The sequence below is a fragment of the Schistocerca cancellata genome, chromosome 1 (assembly GCF_023864275.1).
Source record: "Schistocerca cancellata isolate TAMUIC-IGC-003103 chromosome 1, iqSchCanc2.1, whole genome shotgun sequence".
In the NCBI taxonomy this organism is placed as follows: domain Eukaryota; kingdom Metazoa; phylum Arthropoda; class Insecta; order Orthoptera; family Acrididae; genus Schistocerca; species Schistocerca cancellata.
This window is the reverse complement of record NC_064626.1, coordinates 1,195,304,727-1,195,311,794: the sequence shown is the minus strand read 5'-3', so window position 1 is coordinate 1,195,311,794 and position 7,068 is coordinate 1,195,304,727. Positions and strand designations below refer to the sequence as shown.

Here is a 7,068-nt window from a genome sequence, read left to right as displayed (position 1 = left end):
TCCCTGTGCTTGCTGATACTAATATACACTTTTTTAGGAATAGAGTTTACATGTGTTCCAATTACATTTGCAAACTGTTGTCATCTGGGATGGTATAGGCTCCTAGGATTAAAGGATGGTGGTAACTAGCAGCTTCTAAATACGTATCTGTGTGAGAGGGCTTTCGAAACACTGAATGACCAGTTGTGTCATCGCTCTTACATGCAACCAACACGTCTAAAACCGTTTATTTACCACATATTTGGAAGTTTCGTCGAAAACAGGCAGTATATTAAGAAGATATACGCAGAGCTTAAGTTATCTTTCGTCGTCCTTCCGAAATCTCGGCATTTTTGAGCTATTTCAAAGACGGCTTAGATTTGCACAAGGTAGGTGTTCAGAGGGGCCAACGGCCTTGCCGCAGTGGTAACACCGGCTCCCGTCAGATCACCTAAGTTAAGCGCTGTCGGGCTGGGCTAGCACTTGGATGGGTGACCATCAGGTCTGCCGAGCGTTGTTGGCAAGCGGGGTGCACTCAGCCAGTGACAGTCAAACTAAGGAGCTGCTTGAGGCAAACTGAGGAGCTACTGGATTGAGAAGCAGTGGGTGCGGTCTCGTGAAGTGATAGACGGCTGGGAGAGCGGTGTGCAACCCACATGCCCCTCCATATCTGTATCCATTGACGCCTGTGGGCTGAGGATGACACGGCGGCCGGTTGTTACCGTTGGGATTTTCATGGTCTGTTCGGACGGAGTTTGGTTTAGTAGGTGTTTAGAAGATGCCGTGCGAATGCAGCAAATCTTACATAGGGCAAAGAATGTGCACTGCATACTCACCTCCTTCAAGCCTGTAGGTCTGTTATCACCAAACATTGTGTATTTCCACAGGGTATTTGATGAAGTACAACGGAAAAAAAAATGTGGACCATACGTCAAACTTCTGGTGCTCCATCATCCACGAATCAGAGGAAATACGACTATCTGAATTCCTTATCAATAGAGTCGGCGACTTCCAGTTAAATTCTGCGTACTATTCCGTCATGCGCAACGCCAACTGCAAACGTCAAGCGTGTACCGACGGGGCCTTAAATACGTGAGAACAGAAAATTTTCGTCAGTATTCACCTGAAGACGATCGGAAGAATCTCCGACGAAATATCTTCCCGGGAAGCTGCAGCTATCCGACAGTTCTCCTGAATTTATCTGGAACATGACTCTAGTTGCTTATACAGAAACTTAATTAACAGTGTCAGTGACGTGAGATTTATCTAACTATGACACGTTGCTGGTGAATCCTGTGGATGCCTTGGGCAGATGGAGGGAATATTTTGAAGGTTGCTCAATGTAGGTGAAAATGCGATCAGTAATGTTTCAGATTTCGAGGTAGAATGGGATAGGAATGATGATGGAAATAGGATCACATTTGAGGAAGTGGAAAAATGGTCAATAGATTGCAGTGCAATAAAGCGGCTGGGGTGGATGAAATTAAGTCGGAACTCATCAAATACAGTGGAATGTCAGGTCTTAAATGGCTACACAGGATAATTGAAATGGCCTGGGAGTCGGGACAGGTTCCATCAGACTGGACAAAAGCAGTAATCACACCAATCTTTAAACATGGAAACAGAAAAGATTGTAACAACTACACAGCTATCTCTTTAATCAGCGTTGTGGGTAAAATCTTCTCAGGTATTGTTGAAAGGAAAGTGCGAGTATTAGTTGAGGACCAATTGGATGAAAATCAGTGTGGGTTTAGGCCTCTTAGAGGTTGTCAGGACCAGATCTTTAGATTACGGCAAATAATGGAGAAGTGTTATGAGTGGAACAGGGAATTGTATCTATGCTTTATAGATCTAGAAAAGGATATGACCGGGTTCCTAGGAGGAAGTTATTGTCTGTTCTACAAGATTATGGAATAGGAGGCAAACTTTTGCAAGCAATTAAAGGTCTTTACACGGATAGTCAGGCAGCAGTTACAGTTGACAGTAATTTGAGTTCATGGTTCAGAGTAGTTTCAGGGGTAAGACAAGGCTGCAACCTGTCTCCACTGTTGTTCATATTATTTATGGATCATATGTTGAAAACAATAGACTGGCTGGGTGAGATTAAGATATGTGAACACAAAATAAGCAGTCTTGCATATGCGGATGACTTAGTTGTGATGGCAGATTCGATTGAAAGTTTGCAAAGTAATATTTCAGAGCTTGATCAGAAATGTAAGGACTATGGTATGAAGATTAGCATCTCCAAAACGAAACTAATGTCAGTGGGAAAGAAATATAAACGGATTGAGTGCCAAATAGGAGGAACAAAGTTAGAACAGGTGGACGGTTTCAAGTACTTAGGATGCATATTCTCACACGATGGCAACATAGTGAAAGAACTGGAAGCGAGGTGTAGCAAAGGTAATGCAGTGAGCGCTCAGCTACGATCTACTCTCTTCTGCAAGAAGGAAGTCAGTACCAAGACTAAGTTATCTGTGCACCGTTCAATCTTTCGACCAACATTGTTGTATGGGAGCGAAAGCTGGGTGGATTCAGTTTACCTTATCAACAAGGTTGAGGTTACGGATATGAAAGTAGCTAGGATGATTGCAGGTACTAGTAGATGGGAACAATGGCAGGATGGTGTCCACAATGAGGAAATCAAAGAAAAACTGGGAATGAACTCTATAGATGTAGCAGTCAGGGCGAACAGGCTTAGATGGTGGGGTCATGTTACACGCATGGGAGAAGCAAGGTTACCCAAGAGACTCATGGATTCAGCAGTAGAGGGTAGGAGGATTCGGGGCAGACCGAGGAGAAGGTACCTGGATTCGGTTAAGAATGATTTTGAAGTAATAGGTTTAACATCAGAAGAGGCACCAATGTTAGCACTGAATAGGGGATCATGGAGGATCTGTATAAGGGGGGCTATGCTCCAGACTGAACGCTGAAAGGCATAATCAGTCTTAAATGATGATGATGATGATGATGATGATGATGACATGTTTCCACATTTTCGTCATAGAATCATAAGACAAAAATACTAATTCATTACTTGATTATAGTATAACAAGACACAACACTTGTAACTTCTCCTTTGTATGTAAAGAATAACAGTGCTAGAGAAACTGCTACGTTATTTTAATTTTCAAACAGCTGAGCAGAACTCAATGTACTCAGACAGTTTTCTCTTTATTTATTTTGATCATCACTAAACTGACACAGAATGTGTTAGCGCAGCGCAACATGTCTTTCAATAATCCCTACAAAAGAATAGCCCTGACGAACAATGACTTATATCTTTCATGAATCACATACCTCACAAAAATCTTCGTTGCTCGAACTACTGCAATACAGCGGGCGCCAATACTGCCAGCTAAATAAAAGATTCTAACTACTGAAGGCACTAACTACTGATAGGCATAGTTAGCAAATGAAAGATATTGATAGATAACAAACAATGTATTTACCTTAATAGTGTTCTAAAGTCATAATATATATCAGTTCATGACAACCAGTCTTACAAATTTCCTTTTCCTGACGGACACACGTCCAGATCGTTCACTCATAGTAACCTCTCAAAACTCTGGCATCTCTCTCCCCATATCCACCACTGCTGGCGGCTCACCTCCAACTGCCCAACGCTACGCGCTGTTCACATCCAACAGCGAATATTCCAACAATGAGTCCAACCAGCCACAGACTGCACACAGCGCAGTCAGCGATTTTCATACAGAGAACTACGTGGCGTTACCAACATAAAAACCTAAACAGCCTACTTACACACTAAAGAAAAATTGCGAAAATACAAGCAAGTTTTCCGGGTAGATCTTTGATCCGAAGTGGAGTTAAACTCTGTCAGTAGTTTCAGAAGAACGGACACACTGCTACGGAACTGAAGATTCACTGTGAGAAGAATCCCTTGTTGTGGCTAAGCTATTTCTTTGCGACATCCTTTCCTCCACGAGGGCTAGTCCAGAAAGGTACGCAGGAGAGCTTACACATCTACATCTACACTCCTGGAAATTGAAATAAGAACACCGTGAATTCATCGTCCCAGGAAGGGGAAACTTTATTGACACATTCCTGGGGTCAGATACATCACATGATCACACTGACAGAACCACAGGCACATAGACACAGGCAACAGAGCATGCACAATGTCGGCACTAGTACAGTGTATATCCACCTTTCGCAGCAATGCAGCCTGCTATTCTCCCATTGAGACGATCGTAGAGATGCTGGATGTAGTCCTGTGGAACGGCTTGCCATGCCATTTCCACCTGGCGCCTCAGTTGGACCAGCGTTCGTGCTGGACGTGCAGACCGCGTGAGACGACGCTTCATCCAGTCCCAAACATGCTCAATGGGGGACAGATCCGGAGATCTTGCTGGCCAGGGTAGTTGACTTACACCTTCTAGAGCACGTTGGGTGGCACGGGATACATGCGGACGTGCATTGTCCTGTTGGAACAGCAAGTTCCCTTGCCGGTCTAGGAATGGTAGAACGATGGGTTCGATGACGGTTTGGATGTACCGTGCACTATTCAGTGTCCCCTCGACGATCACCAGTGGTGTACGGCCAGTGTAGGAGATCGCTCCCCACACCATGATGCCGGGTGTTGGCCCTGTGTGCCTCGGCCGTATGCAGTCCTGATTGTGGCGCTCACCTGCACGGCGCCAAACACGCATACGACCATCATTGGCACCAAGGCAGAAGCGACTTTCATCTCTGAAGACGACACGTCTCCATTCGTCCCTCCATTCACGCCTGTCGCGACACCACTGGAGGCGGGCTGCACGATGTTGGGGCGTGAGCGGAAGACGGCCTAACGGTGTGCGGGACCGTAGCCCAGCTTCATGGAGACGGTTGCGAATGGTCCTCGCCGATACCCCAGGAGCAACAGTGTCCCTAATTTGCTGGGAAGTGGCGGTGCGGTCCCCTACGGCACTGCGTAGGATCCTACGGTCTTGGCGTGCATCCGTGCGTCGCTGCGGTCCGGTCCCAGGTCGACGGGCACGTGCACCTTCCGCCGACCACTGGCGACAACATCAATGTACTGTGGAGACCTCACGCCCCACGTGTTGAGCAATTCGGCGGTACGTCCACCCGGCCTCCCGCATGCCCACTATACGCCCTCGCTCAAAGTCCGTCAACTGCACATACGGTTCACGTCCACGCTGTCGCGGCATGCTACCAGTGTTAAAGACTGCGATGGAGCTCCGTATGCCACGGCAAACTGGCTGACACTGACGGCGGCGGTGCACAAATGCTGCGCAGCTAGCGCCATTCGACGGCCAACACCGCGGTTCCTGGTGTGTCCGCTGTGCCGTGCGTGTGATCATTGCTTGTACAGCCCTCTCGCAGTGTCCGGAGCAAGTATGGTGGGTCTGACACACCGGTGTCAATGTGTTCTTTTTTGCATTTCCAGGAGTGTAGCTAAGCTTACCCAGACGGTACCTGGGGGAGCAATACATAGGGGATTATAGAACAGCATATTTCTAGATTTCTCAAAACTGCATCCGGAAATACTGTATTAGGCTTTGGCGGGGTATTTAATGGCTGTCCTCAAGCGTCTGCCTGGCCAGATTTTCAGCAATTCCGTGAAGCTCTCCACCGAGTGAAACAAACCTGTGGCCATTCACGCTGCCTTTCTGTCCCTGACATTTCTGTTTGGCATGGGTCCTACGAACTTGAGCAATATTCTAGGATCGGTAGCCCGGGTGGTTTCAAAGCAATCTCCTTTGCAGAACGACTACATTTTCCCAGCATCCTACCAAGAACCGAGAACAATCACTGTTTATTTATGACGAATCACTGTTTATTTATCTCCACGTCGTGTTTCGATGATTTAAACGTCCACAATCAGGTGGATTTACTTGTGTTAGTAAGACATCTGTGTGTTGTGTTACGGTTTTAGGGTATCTTGTGGCACTTTCTCCAGCAGTCACAGGCTCTCATCTCTGTCATAAAACATCATAAGTTTGCTGTCACATTTTGTACACAAAGACACCATTATAGAAAATGACAGTTTCAATGTGACGTGGTACGTCAGAGAAAGGAGGCTGTGACCATCGAAAACAGTGCCGCAAGATACCGTAATATCGTAACACATGTAAATCCACCTGATAATGGAAGTTTAAACCTTCGAAACGCATTGTGAATATAAATAAGCAGTGACAGGTAAAAGTATACTTGTTCCATTCGAAATCAATATCAGTCACAATAACCTAAAATGTTCGCATTTGATGGATGGATTACATTTGTGACTCACTGGTATTGTAGCCATACAATACTAGGTTTCTGTGTTTTGTGAAGTGCAAAGTGTTTCATTTCTGAACAACCCAAGCGATTTTATCGTCTTTGAATCACACTGATATCTTATCAAAATACTGGTGCAGATTATTTTGGATACTATTTCACAACAGATAACTGTATCATCTGCAAACATTCGTGATAGTGTTACTAATATACTTGGAGTTCTTAAGTTAATTTACGTAACTGTTGGTCTTTTGTTCAAAAACCATTGAAATTAAGTTAAATGTTGGTACGGCTTTATTGTCTGGGATACCCCGACTGGTATTTCTCAGTCGCTAGATGCAAGAATTTCTACCGCTACAGCGATTTGCTCGTCTGATGAAGATGAGATGATTGATAAGGACAACATACATCGAATCCCGAGCGAAGAAAAATCGATGACCCGGCCGGGAATCAAACAAGGGCCCCGAGATCTAGGGGCTACAACACGTTAAACACTGGACTACGAACCGCTGACAAAAATTCAGTAAAAAGTTACGACAAAAATCCGAACAGCGTTTTTTACATGATTACTTCCTCTGTATCGGCCTGCGACCACAGATGTCTTACATCACATTCTCGTCTTCTATTGCCAAGTAATATTAAGAAATTTTGGACCAGAAGATAGTATATCATTTTGACACTATAGAAGGGGGTAAAAATTGGAGGGAAGTTTGTTTTAATTCCTTGTAATACTGCCACGTAAATCTAATTTCAGACTTCTCCGATTTTATTTCTAGTCGCAAATACTATAGTATAGCTGGTGTGATGGCAATTAGTTTGAGAATTAGAAGATAATATGCCACTTCA

At 44.9% G+C, this 7,068-nt stretch overlaps 1 pseudogene; it reads left to right on the top strand.

Moving 5' to 3' along the window:
- The first annotated feature begins 384 nt into the window (after positions 1-384).
- LOC126100441 (5S ribosomal RNA) lies at positions 385-502 on the top strand (annotated as a pseudogene).
- Positions 503-7,068: the final 6,566 nt, after the last annotated feature.